The following is an 18611-nucleotide window of genomic DNA, read 5'->3' as shown; positions in this document are numbered from 1 at the left end:
GGCCATTTAGTTTAAGAATCGAATGCTTTAGATATTCCAAGCAAGGACAGTGCTCATGTGCTCAGTAAAGACAGCTTCCAAGTACTATCCCTGGCACTAAGTCTTCCAGATCGTACATTGCATTATCAGAGGGTGGCAGAATGAGGCTTAAGGGAGAGAAGGAAATAAAAGTGAATAATATAAGAAGACATGAATGATAGAAGACAGAAGGCAAAAAACAAGGACAGCAGGACAAGGTCCAGCACTACATAGGAGTGTGAAGGAGCCTAAATGCCTTAGCTTTTGCAGAAATTATAAACAATAGAATGAGAAGTAAAAAAAAAAAAGTGAATGGCCATAAGTAGAGTCTGCTGGTACAGAGAATTCTGGCTATTAGTAAAAACTGTCCACCTTGTCACACTCAAAAAAAAACTATCAATATATAAATAAAACAATTACTATATAAATTATTTTCTATGTATCCTGCTATTTTTTAAAAAAACAGGGATAATTTAAAGCTAACCAGTTTGTGGCACATGATATATGAAAGACAAAGGATTGAGAAGCCCCAGAGCCTTCTTATTCCCATGGAAACTTTGACCTAAAATTAATAAATAGACAAACAACCTCAGTGATAATTCAAGAAACAAGAGACTCCTGTGTTCCAGGTTAGTCCAAAGTTTGCTGCACCAAATCAGAAAGAAACTTGTGAAGCTCATTTGTCATAATAGCTCCTCCTGGCCTCACACAGTGATAGCTGGAAAACACTCACAGATCCTGGCATCTCTCTGGGGATGGAAAGAGAATACGAAGATCCAGTATTCTAGCATTTCTGAGAGATGCCCAAGGCTCTAGCAATACATTTGTCTGAATCTAAGTGCTAACAAGAAACAATGTCAGATGAGGGGCTGCAGGAAATAAAGACATAGCTTGGACTGTCATGCATCCACATGTCATGACTCCTCTACCTGGCTCAGCACAGAAGGAGCAGAAGAAAATCCACAGCTCCCGTGTTCTCCAGAGGAAAAAATAGAGAGGACATTGGAATCTCTGTCTGAGTTCATTGGTAAAGACCTTTCCCTGTGTGAAGCTAAGGAGTCCCTGAGAATTGTGGGAGGTGGCTGTTTTTAATTAAATATGGATTCTCAAAACAAAATTATAAATTTTGTAAAGAAACGGGGAATTCTGGCTCAACCAAAGGATTAACATAAATCTCCAAAAACTGACTCTAAAGAAATAAAGGCATATGAATCACAAAACAAAGGATTCACAATAATCATTATAAAGATGCTCGATGAACTTTGAAAAACGACGAGTGAACAAAATTAGATATCAAGGGACAGTTAATTTAAAAGAAAAACGAAACAAATTTTGAGGTTGAAGAAAACAATAAGCAAACTGAAAAATTTCACTAGAGGTATTAAATACCAAACTTGAACAAACAGAAGAAAGAAACGGACATGAACTAATCCAGTCCTATGAGTAAAAAGGAAGAAAAAGAGTGAAGCAAGACTAAGAAAAAAGTGGGACGCTATGGAACAGACCAACAAAGTGTCAGTGGGGTCTCATAGTGTGAGGACAGAGTGAACGTGGCAGGGAGTTCAGCTGATGAAACAATGCCTCCAGTCTCCCCAAATCTAGGAGAAGTCACAGGTAATGGAATTCAGGAGCAGAATAGCCTACAAATAAATTGGGGCCAGAACGGTCCACAGTGAGACACATTATGATCGACTTATTCAATGAGAAACAAAAAGAACTTGCAAACAGCAGGAAAATAGTGACTGAAGAGAGAAGTTTCACAAAACTGTTGACATATTTTTTAGCAGACACCTTGCAGGCTGGAAAAGAATAGGGTTGCATGTTGAATGAGTTAAAAGACTGTTGAACAAGAACACGATAGCTAGCAAAATATACTTTGAACTAAAGAAGGGTAAAGACTCTCCCAGATAAACACCCTGGGAGAAGTCATCACCGCTTGACCTACCTTACCAAAAGTGCTAGAAGTATTATTACTTAAGTGGAGATGAAAGACGCTGGCTGTGACAAGAAAGCATATGAAAGTGTAGCACTCACTGGTGATAAACACAGAATGCTACAATGCTTCAACGGAAGTGGGCAGATCACTTTTCCTACTGGCACAGTAGTTAAGCTGTAACAACGATGACCTAAAAAAAAAGCGAGTGGTCACATAGTACAAAAGGATTCAATTTGCTATCTCCCTAGCATTCAGTCTATGAAGTGAAGAAATAAAAGTATAGAGCTGTTATTATTTATCAGTTGAAAATAGTTTTTATAGCTGGGGACTTAGCTCAGCGGTTCTGTGGCCTGCCTTGCAAGCGCAAGGACCCGAGTTCAATCCATGGTACCAAAAAAAAAAAAAAGAAAGAAAGAAAATAGTTTTTATTACTATAAGATATTTCATGTAAGACCCATGCTAACCAGAATAATTTCTTAAAACTATGAATAACACTTTAAAAAGTGGAAGAAACCAAAGCAGGTGACTGCCAAAAACAAAAAAGAAAAGAAAAGCAATGAAACACAAAAGAAGACAGTAATAAGGAAGAAAATGAAAGAAAGAGAAAAAAATTGAAAACTGTCAGTCTGCCTTTTCATGTCAGTAACTAACTGCAAATGAATTATGTAATCAAAACTCAGAATGGATATAAAATCAAGATCCAGCGTTGTGATAATCTGCAAGAGATTAAATCTACAAACACACATAAATTGAAATTCCAAAGATGGAATAAGCTAATCCATGCAAATCACACCAGAATGAGAGTAGAGTTGTTATGCCAATATCAGGCAAAAGAGTTGTAACCCAAAAACTTTCACAAGAAGAAAAGAGAGACAATTACATGACCTTGAAAGGGTCAAGTCACCAAGGTCTCACACAGAGCATTCAGATGCATGAAGCAAACACTAATAGAGCCGCAAAGGCGTAACGACAGTAGCACAGTAACAGCACACTTCAATAGTCAACTTGCAACAATGGGTAGCAGTCAGAGGATCACAGAAAAAACAGGACTTGGATGACACTATAGGTGAAAAGGACCTGACACGTGTTTACAGGTGTCCCATCCAGGAGCAGTGGAGTATACATTCTTCACAAATTACACAGGGTCATCTCAAGGAGAGATCACACAGTTGGTCACAAAACACATCTCAACAGTATTGAAATTATGCCACAGAATGAAACTCGAAATAAATAAAATGAAAAATTGAAAAAATCCTAAGTGAATGGAAATTAAACCATAAACTTTTAATAAATAAAATGAAACATTTTGAGAAAAAGGAAAATGAAAATACAATATACTGAAATATATAGAAGGTAGTGAAGTCAAGAATGGCGAATGTCTACACTGGAAAAACAAAGGAAGATTCTAAGTAAGCAACCCAATTTTACAAGGGACAGAATTAGAAGAAGTAGGAAATACTGTATCCAAAATTAGCAAAACAAATGAAATAATAAAGATCAGGGAAAACAAAATAGTGAAAAAAATAAATAGAAAAGTCAATGATACAAGTTTTTTCTTAAGTATTGAACAAAATTTATACATCTTTGTGTAGAATAAGAAAAAAGAAAAGACTGAAATAAATCTGAGATGAAAGTGGATACATCATAGTCAAAGTTGCATAGAGGAAAAAGATGAGACTATGCTGAATCATTATGCACCAAGAAGTTGGATAACTTAAAATAAATGAAATTATTTCTATAAACTCCTAACAGCATACAACTTACCAAGACAGAATTATGCAGAAATAGAAAATCAGAGCATCCCCATAACTGGTAAAGAGATTGAATTAGTTATAAAAAGTGTCCCCCAAGACCAATATGAGATGACTTTAAAGGAGAATCCCAGAATCCATGTAAATTAACATCAATTCTTTTCAAACTATTACAAAAACACTTCCAAATACATTTTATCAGGCCAGCATTTCCCTGATACCAAAATGAGACAAATACTGAAATAATGGAAACTGCAGGCTAATATCTAATTACCAAGAGCACAAACATCCTAAAAAGTAATAATAGTGAAACACATTCAAGAGTACATTAAAACAATCATGAACTGTGATGAACTGGAATTTATCTCTGGCACACAAGGATGGGACAACATATGAAAATCCATAAGATGTACTGTGTTAGCAGAATGAAAGATTTAAGAAAATCACATAGGATATCTTGATAGGTTAAAAAAAAAGCATTTGAAAAAATTTAACTCATTTTTACCATGAAATTTACCACAAAAATTGCACCTTGATGTAATGAGGTAATCTATGAAAAGCCCACAACTAGAGTGATTTCCATTGGTAAAAACCTGGCCGCTGTTAGCACAAGAGCAGGAATGAGGTAAAGGTACTACTCTTACTCTTTCTACTCAGCATAGTACTCGAGGTCCTGCTAGAGTAATTAGGCAAGTAGAAGAAATAAAAGGCACAGAAAAAGATATCCCTCTTTGCACATGACCTGACTTTATAGGCAGAAAGCACTAAAAAGCCTCTCATACACAGGGAAACTCTTAATCAGTAGCTAATATATTCAGCAAAGCTACAGCATACAACACCAACACAAAAACATCTGTCATGTTTACATATAATAAGAATAAGATATCTGAAAAGGAGATTAATTAAGAACACAGTTCCATTTACAGTATTATTAAAAAGTTTAAAATAGAATGGTTAGCAATAAACTCTTCTAACAAAATGAAAGATTTGTACATTGAAAAATATAAAACCATATGAAAGTAACTTCAAAGGACACAAATAAATAGACATCCTATGCTTATCATATGGAGACACAGTGCTACCAAAATGCTCATGCTCCTCGAAGAAAAGATTTCATACAATCTCTATCAAAATCCCAATGTCGTTTTTTTCAGAAGCTGATAAAAGAATGCTAAAATTTTCATAGAATCAAAAAGCACACTGGAAACAAACACAATCTTGAGAAAGTAGAAAAAAATGAGTTTTCACATGTCTTCATTTTGAAACATATTCCAATGCTGTACTTATCTAAACAAAAGGAAACTGGCATAAATACAGACATAAAGACCATTGGAACAAAGCATGTATCCAGAAAAAAAAACAAAAAACAAAACAAACCCTACTTCTACGAGCTCAAATACAATGCATAAAGTATAGTCTTCTATAAATTAATTTGAAAAAATTGGACAGCCGCATGCGAAAGAATTAATTCCAAACTTTGCCTCATACCAAGGACAAACATCAATGTAAAATGGATTTTTATTTATTAACATGTGAGTGTGGTACATAATGTTTACACGCCTTTTGTGGAGTTGGCACACGCTCCATAACATATCTTCGTTCCTCTTCTCTTCCCCTTTCCCTTTCCTCCCACCCGCTTCCACTCACCTCTTGATTCCATCCCCTTTTCTGTACATGTTTGTAGTACATAATATTTACAGATCTGGAATTCTACAATTTTCTGACAAGATACAAAAGAAGGGCTACAGGACATTGTTCGGGGAAATTATTTCTTAGAAATGACTCCATAAGCACAGGTAGCTGGCAGAAAAGCAGATGAATGAGACTATACAAAATTTAAAATTTCTGCACCCACACAAAAAAACAGAGTGAAAAAGCAAACTATGAAAGAGCAGAACATCTACAAGCCATATATTGATTAAGGGCTTGATGACCAAAATGTATATGTAGAACTACAATTCAATATAATAAACATACAACACACTTGAAAGATGGCAATTGGTGTGACAGACAGTTCTCTGAAACAGACATACAAATGGGACATAAGGTATATGCAAAGGTGGCCAGCATCACTAATTAGCAAGGGAATGCTAATTAAAATGATCCCTCACTTTGCACTGTTAGGATAGCTGCTAGAGAGAGAACAAGTATTGGAAAAAATTATAGACTACATGGCAAAGTAGGAACCTGTGTGTAATCATTATGGAAAAAGTCTAGAGTTTCCTCAAAAACTAATAATAGAACTACCATGTGATCAACAAATCCTACTGTGGGAATTTGTCCAAAAGATTCCAAAATGAGATCTTAGCGCGATATCTGCACTCCCTTGTTCACTGCCACATTATTCACAGTCCCCCGGCGGAATGAAACAACTTATATATCTATCAAGAGATGAATAGATAAAGGAAGTAAGATTCCCACACTCATATAAACACATGTACACACAACAGAATATTATTTGGCCTTGAAGTAGGAAGGAAATTGCATTACATAGTACATAAGAACGAATACTATACAAAGTTCCTAAAATACTCAAGATTATAGAAGCATAAAAAGGAATGGCCATCACCAGGGACTGAAGGTGGGAATCAGTGAGGAGTTTCTGTGTAAGACTATGAAGTCTGAGTCATGTAAGGTGAAAGATTCTGAAGGCAGTGTCCGGCACTATTACAACATGCAAATAGCTAACAGTATTGTACTTCACACTTGCAATTCTGCTGAGAAGGTAGATTTCACGTGGCCTTTTTTAGACACAATTTTGAAAAGATAGAAACAGTTGCTAAAGAATTTTCCAAATAGAGCTGTAGTGATAGGAGTTCCAACAAGATGCTGCTAAAAGCAAGAGATAATAGAGTCTAGTTAATATAGCTCATTTGTTAATATAGAGAATTTTTTCTGAAGTAGGGTACACAAGCTAATGTTTTGTTCTGATGCTCTGTTTTTGTACTGTCTTTCCCCTTTTTATGTATCTAGACTGCCAATCTCCAAAAATTGACATCAAATTTCACATTTTGCTCATTTCTTCCGTAGTTACTGGAGTTTACCAAGCTGTTACCCATGTGCTGCCAAACAAATAATTGACTGGTCATTTCTATGACAAGAATCCATCTGGCTACTTGCTTTAACAAATTCATTTGCTTCTCCTTTATGCCTTCTCCTTAAATTACCATTATCCTGTAAGAATGAATTTAAAAAGAAACAAAAAAGTATTGCTTTTTGAACACCCTGAAGGAAGTTTTGACACTATTATAGAGGATACAATCCTTTGTTTGCTGTTCTTTCACCTTTGTTAACTTTTAAAAACAGCACTTTGTGCAGAAAGCATTTTCAGTTGATGTGGGGATAGAGGGAATCTTTTTATGATTATTTCTCATTACTTTTGCTATCTAGCCTAACTCTTCTTTCTAAATTTAATGCTACATGTTATCATTTGGTATTTTTGTCAGCTAGACATTTTTAAATGTATTGATTTTTTTTAAAAAATTTCTTTACGTGAGGCAACCCATTCATATTTAGGAATAAATTATTGGTTCAATTAAAGATCTTGTTGTAATGAAGAAAGATATAGAGCAAAAAACTCTTTAAAACTCACCTGGCGTTAAAATTAGTCATATTCCCTTACTTCTTTTATCTAATTGACCATTTTAAAATTATTTTATTCACTGTAAACATGGAAAAGATTGGTCAAATATGTCTTCATTAATTTCAGAAACTATAAGATCTCTAGTTGAGTACTATTGTTATCTATAGGTTTACAAGCTGTCAGTAGAAATCTAGTATTGAATAGTTGACTGGATTGTTAACTGGGATTCAGGCATGGAGATACTAAGATACATTTGTTTCAGTTATTACTTACATTAATACCACAGGGGCAAGGATTAGCTGTAGATTCTCATTAGTTTTGGATCATTTAAGTAGGCTGGAAGATATAACAGAGCTATTACACATCGGAACCTTAATTGGTAACTAGTTATGTTCTACTGTAGTTTCTTTTCCCCTTCTCTTCAGTTTGTGTGTGTGTGTTGTGTACACACATGTGAAATCCATTCCGAATTTTCTGTAGCATGAAAAGTATTCATATTTTAAGGTGCATGTTCAACTGGGGAATTTTATACTGTACAACATCATTCCTATACATCATGCACAATTAAATGTTTGACCATTTGTGGTCCATGCACATTCTTCTAATGGTTTTCTATCACCGCAAAGACTGTGTCCTCAGAGGACAGATGGTTTATCACATCTGTTACTTTTTTCCCTATGGTGATTTAAAGTAAATACTCTTGGTAACAATTAATGAGAGCAATGGGGGAAAGAGTCATTTTCTATTTTGAATGAATAAAAGAGAAAGGTGAAAAAGAAAATGGAATTAACAATATATTGGGATTTGAGAATGTAGATAAAGCTTTGTAATGAAGACATGCACATCTTGAGACAGATTAGAGAAGACAAATAAAGATGGGCACAACACTTATTTATCCATATAAGTAGTATGTGCGCAGCTGGAAGATAGGAGATTAAACCTGGGATACAGTGCAGAAGATGAGTCAGTGGGTTTGCCTAAGGCATTATACTGCAGGTGGACAGTGGAGGAGGAGTCCATTAAGATGTGAACAAATGCAAAAGTCGTGGTTGAGGCGATGAGAGCATTCTCAGGACAGTGATGGATAACAGAACCTGTGCAGAGAGCCTGTGGGCCCACAGCATCCTATGCGTAATCATAGGACCCAGGAAAATAAGCAGAAGAGGGGAGAGAAAGGTTTGAAATTTGTATGAAGGAACTGAGCAAGGAAAGCAAAAATCCTGAGGACAATGAACTTTTACATGGAAATTTGAAAGAACAAGATAGCTTAACAAGAAAAATCAAGCCATCAAGGTTTCATATGTAATATTGCAGAGTTTCGTCGACCCCGAGCCCGTGAATCTTTTTGTGTTGCTGCTTCCTAATGTCTTTGGCTTGAAATGAAGATGTAAATGCACGACGGTGCCTCTAGAGGAGCCCAGGACATAATACTCATCACACACACTCACCTTTTTTTGTCGGAACTACAGTGATTTCTTCAACAGACTTACCAATAGACAAGGCATCCAACTAAGGCCACAGCAATCAGACAATTCCTAAGCCCCTGTTGCAGTCCATTTCTCTGTGTAGGCATCACTCAACTTTCGCTATTCCTTTGAGGCAAGTTTCTTAGGCAATTAGTAAGCCTTTACTTGCATTTTTAAACATGTTTTGGATTTGATAACTTTTTTTATCTGGCTTTAGAAATCGTCTTTTACAATATTTTCAAGTTCTCTCTACTTGCTTTTTTTGATAGAATAACAGATAACAATAAAAATAAACTGGGAATATAAAAGTTATTTACAAAAACTTCATACTTTTTGGTAGTTCTCTTGGGTAAGGTCAGAAACGAACTTCATCTTCATATCATTCACCCACCATGTAGCCTTGCTTCTTTCAGTGCTATGTATGGGGATTAGTCGGTTTTTCAAGGTGGGGCAGTAAAGCGGGGAATGTTTGCAAACCACAACCAGAATGAGATATTGTTTTGCCTCGAAAAGGGTGGTTATGACCACGCAACCTACCAACAGAAGATACATGTTAGGAAAGGATGTACAGAAATCAGCATTTCTCTATACTGTTGGTAGAAATACAAACAGAGAACCCAATATAGAAAAATTTTAAGCTCTTCAAATATCAAAAATGCAAGCACTGTAAGATTCAGCAATTCCATTTTAGGTGCACACCCAGAAGTACTCAAATCAGAATCTCAGAAAAATGAAAAATATCTGCACTCCAGCTTTAATAATACTATCATTCACAAAACAAGTTTGTCCGTCCATGGATGGATGCATGAAGAAACTATTGTATAAACATAGCATGGAGTGTTATCCCACCATGAACAAGAAGAGCATCCTACTGCATTAAAATACACAAATGAAGCCAAAGGACATTATGCTAAGAGAAATAAGCCAGGAAAACAAAGACAAACATTGCATTACTCCACTAACATGAGGAATTCAAAACAGTGGAAGTCTCCTGGAAGCAGAGAACAGAACAATGGTTTCTAGAAACCCAGAGAGAGGCAGAAGCAGAAAGCTGCTATCTGTGAAATACTGTGTGTGGTTTCACTCATGGAACAATTAGTAAGTTCCAGGTATCTCCTGCTTAACACTGTACCTATGGCTCACGATTTATCCAGAGGGTGAATGTCACAGTAAGTGTTTTTATCACAATAAAAAGATACTAAAGGTTATGGCCGACCTTATCTGCACTGCCTCACATAGGAACACTAACTGGGAACAAACTCGGAGGTCTCCAGGATTCCATGAGTGAGTGGGGTGCCGTAGATCACACAGTACTGAAGTCCTCTGATTTATAAGGCACCAACGAACTGTGGACTCTTATCCTTTAATTACAGTTTACTAGAGAGATCATTGAGAAAGAACTCATGTCTATGAACCAGGATATTGTTGAGTGGATAACTTCCTATATCAACTGTAATAACCCCCACCTACACACATTTTAATCTGCTTTAAATTATGTAGTACAAATCAAAGATATATTAAATTGCTAATATTTGACTAGAAACTAGCAAAATATTTTGCCTTGAAGGCAGTTTTGCCCCAATATCTTAAGTAATAGCAAGGGCAATAACAATGACAAAAATACAGTTTAAAATGCAAAGATCCTTAGGAGTTCATTATTCAAAATGTAGTTCATGGAGCAGCTATAGACTTCACCTGACCCCAAAGTTTGGCAGCTGCAATGCCACTGAGCTAAATCCCCAGCTCCTCAAAAGTTGGACTTTTTATAGTACTATTTAAAATGTACATAGGGCTAGGAACTCAGCTCAGTGGTGCAACTGGCAGCCTCACAAGCACAAGGTCCCAAATTTGATCCCTTGTACCAAATAATAAGTAAATAAATAAATACATAAATACATAAAATGTGCAATGTGAATTAAGGAAAGATAAGTAGAGATTTTTCTTTTGAATTGAACTATTCTGGGATGTATTAAAAATACAACAAAACTTTTTCCTAGAATACCTAGTAATTGACATATTATTTATATATTCTTGTATTAATATAGTAATGCATTGATTTCCATTTGTATGAACAGAAAATGAGTCCTGAAAAACTGAAGTATTTGAACCAAAGCAAAGAATTTTGTACAAAAGGGACCGTGTCAAAATATGTGCACCTTATTTTTGCAAACTTGAAATATTATCCTCAATTAAAAATGTGTTGACCCTGGTACTGGGAAAAAAATGTGTTGAGAGAATGCATTAAATAATAATAATTCAGGCAAAAATTCAAGAAACATGGCTATATTCAAAGATTCTCTAATTCATCACTGCCTGACTAGGCCAGGGCACACTCCATTCTTCCATGTACAGGCTCTTTTGGTGGGGGCTGGAGGTTGGGAGAAGGGCCAGGTCACTTAGTCATGTTGATAACTGGCCCAGGTAACTGCAGCTTCCCCACCCTCTGAGCTCCTGGGCTTCTGCCACTTCCAGAGAGCCATTCAGATAAATGGTTTGAACAGGCCTGGGAAACAGACACCAATTTTTTCTAAAACACATGATCCAAACCATGTATCTACTTACACTGATTGCCTGTACACATTAATTCAGTAATTGAGAATAATTTTAAATAGCACTTATATATATTTATAGTAGGTATATACTTGTATAATCTATTAAAGGTATTTTCAACCCTGACCAGCAACAATGTCAGTATCTATTTGCATCATTTTAAAATTTTTATAATAAATCAGAAATGAGTGTAAAGAGTAACAATTCCTTTTAAGAGGAGGGAGTATAAGTTACCCATATGAAATCATACACTAAAGGTGTACCATCAGAAAAAGAGGGAGAGGCAGAAGCAGCAGGATCAGCAGTAAATTAAGTGGGTAAATTAACAAGCATAAAGAAAGGAGGAGGGTTTCCATACAACCCCCAAGTCCAGTGACTTCCTAAAGACAAAAAGCGTTGAAGAAAACACCGTGGGGGGCGGCATCTTTTGAAGAAGATGGCTCTGTAAGTCCCAAAGACAGGCAGGACCGGGATGATAGTGATGAACACAGAACCCAGTGAGGAGGAAAAAGAGCCCCTGGAGCCACCACCCTCCACTCTGAGCAACCTCTGCAGAACTCCCATCCCCACTTCCAGGCCTTGTCTCAATGCCAGCTCCACATACAGGAACCTGCCTTTCTCCAAGAAGGCCACCGAGCCCCCAGTGTCTCTCCAGAGACAGATTGCTGTGCTCCCTCTCTAGCCAGCAAGGCAAAGTTACTCGCCACTACACCACCCGAGCATAACTGTGAACAAAGCTTCACGGATGTGGAAACCAAGAAAGAGAAAAGCTCCCTGTTTCTTCACTTGTCACCGCTATGCTGTTCATTAGCTCCATGAGACAAAAAGACTTTTGTGCTAGAAAAGAAAACAGTCTTTTCTGACAAAATGTCTCTTGAAGAGTGTTCACCCAAAACTTCCTCTGTCACCCACCATGGAAGAAGTTAAAGAAATAACCCCTTTCCAGGGAAGATGAATGGTTTTTCTGACAAAATGTCTCTTGAAGAGTGTTCACCCAAAACTTCCTCTGTCACCCACCATGGAAAGAAGTTAAAGAAATAACCCCTTTCCAGGGAAGATGAATGCACAGTGCTCAGAAGTTCAGATGGCCAGGAAGTACATGAAAAAAATGCTCAACATCTCTGGCCATTAGAGAAACCCAAATGCAAACCACACTGAGATTTCATCTCACTCCGGAAAGAATGGGTGTCATCCAGAAATCAAATAACAGCAAATGCTGATGAGGCTACAAGGCTGCACTTGTGGTAGGAATGTAAAGTAGTAAAACCACTTTGGAACTCAGTATGAAGAGTCCTCAAAAACTAAAACTAGAAATTTTATTTTTCCCAGGTATTCACTTCCTGGGCATCTTCCCAAGAGTTAATGACATCATATTATAAGGATACATGTACACTCATGTTTATAGCAGCACAACTCATAGTAACTAAATCTTGAAAGCACCTTAGAAGTCTATCAACAAATGAGTGGATAAAGAAGATGTGGTATTTATATACCATGGAGTACTACTCTGCATTAAGGAAAGGTGAATTAGAGTCATTTGTAGGAAAATGAATGCACATTTAGACCATGATGTTAAGTGAAAGAAATCAGTCATACAAGCTGAAGAGAACCAGGTTGTCTTCAGCTGATGCTATCTTGCCTTCCAGCAGCACAGAATCACAGACCTTTGAGGCCTCAGCTGTGAACAGAGGCAGAATAGAGTTATGTTTCCTTATGCTCAGGCAGGGTGACATTGAGCCTTACACAGCTGGAGTCATACTTTAGTTATTAAATGATTTTTCCCCAAAATGTATGTAGAATTGCTCTCGACACCCCTTCCCGACAAATCTCAGCCATAATTTCCTGGGGAAAGAGAGAAGTCATTACATAAAGAGAAGTTCATTTCTTAATTTACCAGGCCAAATACAGAAGCTGCTCTTAGAAAGATAAACCAGGAAGGTGCTTTTCTATCTTGAGATAACTCTTTAGAAAATAGCCGCTTTGTGTGCCCCTTAATATCAACATCGAGATTCTTTATCAGGAGGAAAGTCACGGTCACTTCTTGCTAACTGGACCCCAAGGGATAGAGACTTTGGTCCATGTCAGACCCTGATGACTTCAGGAGCGTTCCGCTTCTGCTCATGGATGAGAAATCAAGGGAGGAACCACCGTGCACATCAGCACACAGGGCAGATCACAGCAAGCCAGCAGAGCAGACTGAACTCCCCCTACCTTCATTACCAATGCAGGAATTCAAACGACCTTGGCGAATGTTCATGACCTTGAGACTGGACTCCTTGACTTACACACAATTTTCTCCTTCCTTTAAACACAGTGTTTGAAATGAAAATTGTCAAAGACCTTGTAGCTATCCTACATCAATGTTTATAAAGTAGAGGAGTAATAATATTCACATCTGAAATCCAGTAATGTGCTGTAATAGCTATTATAATCCACTTAAAATAGGATGTAGATAAGCACCAGTTCCCCCAGGAGGAATATATTTAGTATGCATTGCAAACATATACTAATGAAAAGGGGTAGATAAAAGAGATGCTTATTTTTGAATTTGCATTTCAAAGTACAGTGACAAATACAGCTACAAATTAAAAACACCAAAACAATCATAATTTTTAGTAACACATAAAACCGACTTCTTAAATAGTTAAACCTTTGTCATTTAGAGATAATCATCAGTTTCATACATGTAATTTGAAAATTATTGAAATCCATTCCTCAGCAGCAATGTTGTAAAAAGCTTCAGAAAATATTTTACTTCTTGGTGTGTTGGCTAGGAAATGTTTGTGTGCCTTTTACATGAAAACAAAAAAATGAATGTTGAGGTAACTTATTGGGATTATCTTTTGCTTTAAAAATTATTATTTAAAAGAATAACAAAAAACATGTAGGTGGTTAGTTTATAATTTAAACTATAGTTGATACCTTTTTTTTTGTCATGGGGATCAGACTCAGGACCTTGTGTTTGAGAGGCAGGCAGAGGTACCACTGAGCTACATCCCCAGCCCCATACTCACATGCTATTTTAAGTAGAAGAAGCAAGGATTCCTAAAAACATCGATCCATTTCTTATATGGGTTCAAGTCAGGAGAGAATCATAACTCCAAACAGGGCAGATGATGTGCAGTGTTACCTGGCCCCTCCTAAATGAATGAAGGAAAGGGATCCATGAAGCTTGCAAAATTGCAAAGTGCTAGACTATCTTGATGAACCTCCACTTTAACGAGGGCCACGTGGAGTCCCTGTTTTTAATCATGTTTGTGTTGTTCTGCATTTAGCTACAAGCCAGTACATTTCCTAAAGGACACTCCTTAAAGCATAGCAAGTTTAAAATGGTCAAAATAAAACTCATATTCTCATCACCTTCATCCTGCTCCTCCTACCACGATTAATATCTCCATTTTTGTTAATTGTGCATCATCTTCCATGACACAGATGTGTCCTAAACCCGTCTTCTGAACTGCATTGTTTTTATACAAAATGATTCTTTTTTTTATTTCAAAGATCTGTTCTGATAGGAACATTTGGCCTGAACATTTAATTAAAAATGTAACAATGCTAAAACTGCTTCAAAGACCATCTTGTCTTCCTCAGTGTGCAACTATTTACATTAATTTGCATTTAATTCACTTTCACATTCACTCACTGGGGTACAAATATTACTTAGTCAAATGGGCAGTTAATTAATATAATCTTTACATATTCACTTATTAAAATGCACCACATAATTCCTAATTTCTTCGGAGTTCTCCACTGAATCCACAAGATGTGAATTTTAAAATAGCCATGGCTCTTTGAGCCATTGCTCTTCTTATCTGATGGAAGCAGGTGGATTTGTTTTTTATTTTTACTTACACAGAGATGAGTTAAAAAAATAACTAAATTTCTCTGACATGGTGTCTAGAAAGACATCAGCTTCCCTTAGTGTGAGCCTTAACACTGGAAAGTATCTCTTCATGTCTGATAGAAGGTCACATTTTAAGGATTCCTCAGTGAAATTTTTAAAATATTCAAGTGATAAAAATCTTAGTTATTGTATGCTAGGGATCATTTGTGGGAACATTTATTTAGTTTTACTTTGCTCAAAAATATGTAATTTTTAGTGGATATTTATCACACATTCTAGTCTCAAACTAAAAGAGAGCCTAAATAACTTGCCCAAAGTTAACAGCATATGGAAGGTGGACCAGGAATTAGATATTTTAACCCCAAAGGGTAGGATGTTCACTTCCACAATATCTGTTTTTGTATAAGGACAGTAATTTTAAAAGGATAGAATGATGACATAAAGATCAGTGCCTCCCCTCTCTCTCTCTCATCTTAGAAAAGAATATTTGAAAAGACCATTTTTATACTTTCCCAAACTCTTTAATAGTTGTTTGGAGAAATGAATGTCTTATGATCCGAAACAAGTAAGGTATATTTTATAATGCCAAGTAGGAGACAATGATTTATTTCAGAAAAAAAAATCAATAAAGCTGTGTTTAAAAGAGATAATTGCACAGAATTATGAAGCTTCAACTAAATGTAATAATCCTGGCCAAGCCTAAAATTAGTGATACTGGAAGGTCATGCAAATAGTCTTTGCTTCCCGTAATATACTAAGTTATTACTACTATATTCACAGACAGAAAGCCAAACCTGATTTTAAATTATTTAATACAATTAAACATGTAAAAATTAAATAGTAAATACACTGATGTTTATAATCTATGAATTGTTAAAAATAGAAATTACTATGGCTTTTAGTGGATGAACCTTTGCAAGTGTACTGTACCTATATATACCATGACAGAAAGGTTTCGTTGGGTCTCTCCATGGGGTATAAATGGACTTAGTGTGAGCCCTCCTATTATTTAAAAGGTCACCCTGCTGTTTACAGCCTTCATCTAAGATACTCTGAGACACTGTTTCTGGGATTTATGTGAGCAAAATAATATAAAACGAGAAAATGTTAAGTAGGTGCTGTTATTTATTTATATTGAGCCTTTTCCTCTCTGGGATTAAATATTCATGACAATTTCTGTAACACAACATAAAATCCGAGTCATATAAATCTCATATGGGGTCAGTCTGTCCACCATATGTATTGGGCATCTGTTACATTCTTCAGAGCAAAGGCAATAACAAGTAAAAATTCAATTGTATAAATGATACGACAACTGTAAAGGTAGACTGTGTTATATAATAAAAATGGTTCAACATGCTATAGGGAGAGGGCAGAAATGATTACCTGAATTTAAAGGATATGAAGTTTTAAAATAAGTAATGGGGGCCAAGACTTAGCTCAGTGGCTCCACTACCTACCTTGTAAGTGCAAGGTCCTGACTTTGATCCCCAGTACCAAAAAACAAACAAAGAAACACAAAAAATAAAATAGGTGCAAATTTAAACCAAGAAGCACTATGTTAATCCTGAAGGAAATCACAGCCTAAAGTAGCCATTTAAATTTCCCAATAAATTTTAACAAGACTCTTGAAAAAAATAGTTCTACAGAGAGTTCTAGAGAGTAAAATCAAAAATCCATTTCCAAGTAGCCAATTAACCTATAGAAATGGGATAAGCCAGACACAGAAACTGATCTAATATGGAAAACACCCCTGAGAGTACTAAGTGCTGAAGAACATGAACCCAGCCCTGTCCCAAGCACCCTGAAAGACTCCATTGCAGTCACAGATAGTCAGCCATACTCTACGGTACCAACTTCCTTCTGAGATACACAGCTGACAGAAATTCTCGGATCTGTGTGTCCAACGCACTGGGTGCACAAGAGTGTCAGTAGCAACATTCCTGAGTTAGAATAAAGCAAAATGGTCATCAAGAGCAGAGCAGATCCAAGATAGTGTAATCATACTTTGAAGTACTTGTCAGCAATGGGAATGAAGGACCGTCAGCCACTCACAAAGGACAAATGACCCCGAGACCCTGATCATGAGCAATAGATGCACGATGATACTAAAAATTAAAGTGTGGTGTTCTAAATCATTGTGCAGCATGTAGGTTTCCATTTGGCTGCAGAGGAGGTTTTGGCAGAAGAAACTGTGGAAGATGAGTCTGAGTGCTGGTCCTGTCCTCCGTCTTGGCCTGAGCAGTAGTGACAAGGGAATGTTCACACCGCAGTAGTTCGTGCAGTGATAAATGTGTGGCTTGTATGCATTTGAGCACGTACGATCGGGCAATACAAATATCTTAACATCAGCAACACCAACAGTGGCAACAACAAGGTCCAGAAAGCACACAAATAATGACGCAAATTTCCTTTTTTCAAATAAATATGTTGTAAATTACTTCTCTCGTTCTGTGGATGTATCTTCAGCCTTTTGACGTACCTTAGCTTTAGGGTTGTTTAATTTTATAACATCTCCTTTCTGTTTCATATTTTGATGTGTCTTGTTCAAGAAATGTCGATGTACCTCAAAGTTATAGCAGCTTTATTTTTAATCCTTAATATTTAAATCTATAATTAAACTGTAATATATTCTAAGAGATAGAAATCACATTCGTTTATGCATGTAGATATCCTATGCAGTCCCATCCCCAAAAGGGACCCTCCTTACATAAGGCAGTAGCATGTGTCACTTTTGTTATGTGCCAGGGTCTCTAACTATTTAAATATGGATCTCACCTCCTGGATCTGTTCCTTTAATCTATTTTTAATCTTTTGCCAATAATATACTAATTCCTTTATTGAAGTTTTATAAAAATATTTCATAGCTACTAGTGAGAATCCTTTCTATTTGTTCTTTTTCAATATCATATTAGCAATTCTTGACCAGTTGTATCTTTCCTTTAAGTTTTAAAATCAACTTTTCAAACACAGTATTTTCCCTGGCTTCTAAAAATGGTGCCTTGAGTAGGGTGAGTTTATAGGACTTTGTATGTATGAGTTATAGAGAAATTAGTTTGATTTCATCCCAGACAAAAGAAATAAAACGATTTTACTTTATCTAGAATTTAAGAAAAATGATATAATTTATACAGAAGTCTTCATAGAACAATGGCTGTTTGTTGTTCATAACTATTGGAATATGATTTAGGGTGATTTGATGTGTCCATCAAAGGCAGCCAACATGAGCTATATTATTCTGTCTTACATTTGGGTCCAATAAAATTTTAGTTAGGGATAAGGACTATGAAGATAAGCTTCAGTTATGCAAGTAAAACTTATTTGTGTGATTAACATTTTAAAATGTTGTTAAGAGTGTCGCATTTCTCTGAGGGCCCACACTCCTCTCTTGAGTGCATCCTAAAACCTCTGCCTAATAAACCCTTCCTGTGACTCTTGGAAAAAAAAAATGTTTACGAGGCAC

The 18611-nt window shown here is 36.2% G+C and overlaps 1 protein-coding gene across 4 annotated transcripts in view; it reads left to right on the top strand.

The window, feature by feature from the left end:
• Hcrtr2 (hypocretin receptor 2) overlaps nucleotides 1–18611 on the top strand; it is a 91531-nt gene that overhangs the window by 32148 nt on the left and 40772 nt on the right. The gene's annotated exons all lie outside the window — the stretch shown is intronic.

Source organism: Fukomys damarensis, unplaced genomic scaffold (genome assembly GCF_012274545.1).
Source record: "Fukomys damarensis isolate Sample0158 unplaced genomic scaffold, DMR_v1.0_HiC HiC_scaffold_14, whole genome shotgun sequence".
Lineage (NCBI taxonomy): Eukaryota > Metazoa > Chordata > Mammalia > Rodentia > Bathyergidae > Fukomys > Fukomys damarensis.
The sequence above is the reverse complement of the archived record's forward strand: the minus strand, read 5'-3'. Positions and strand labels throughout refer to the sequence as shown.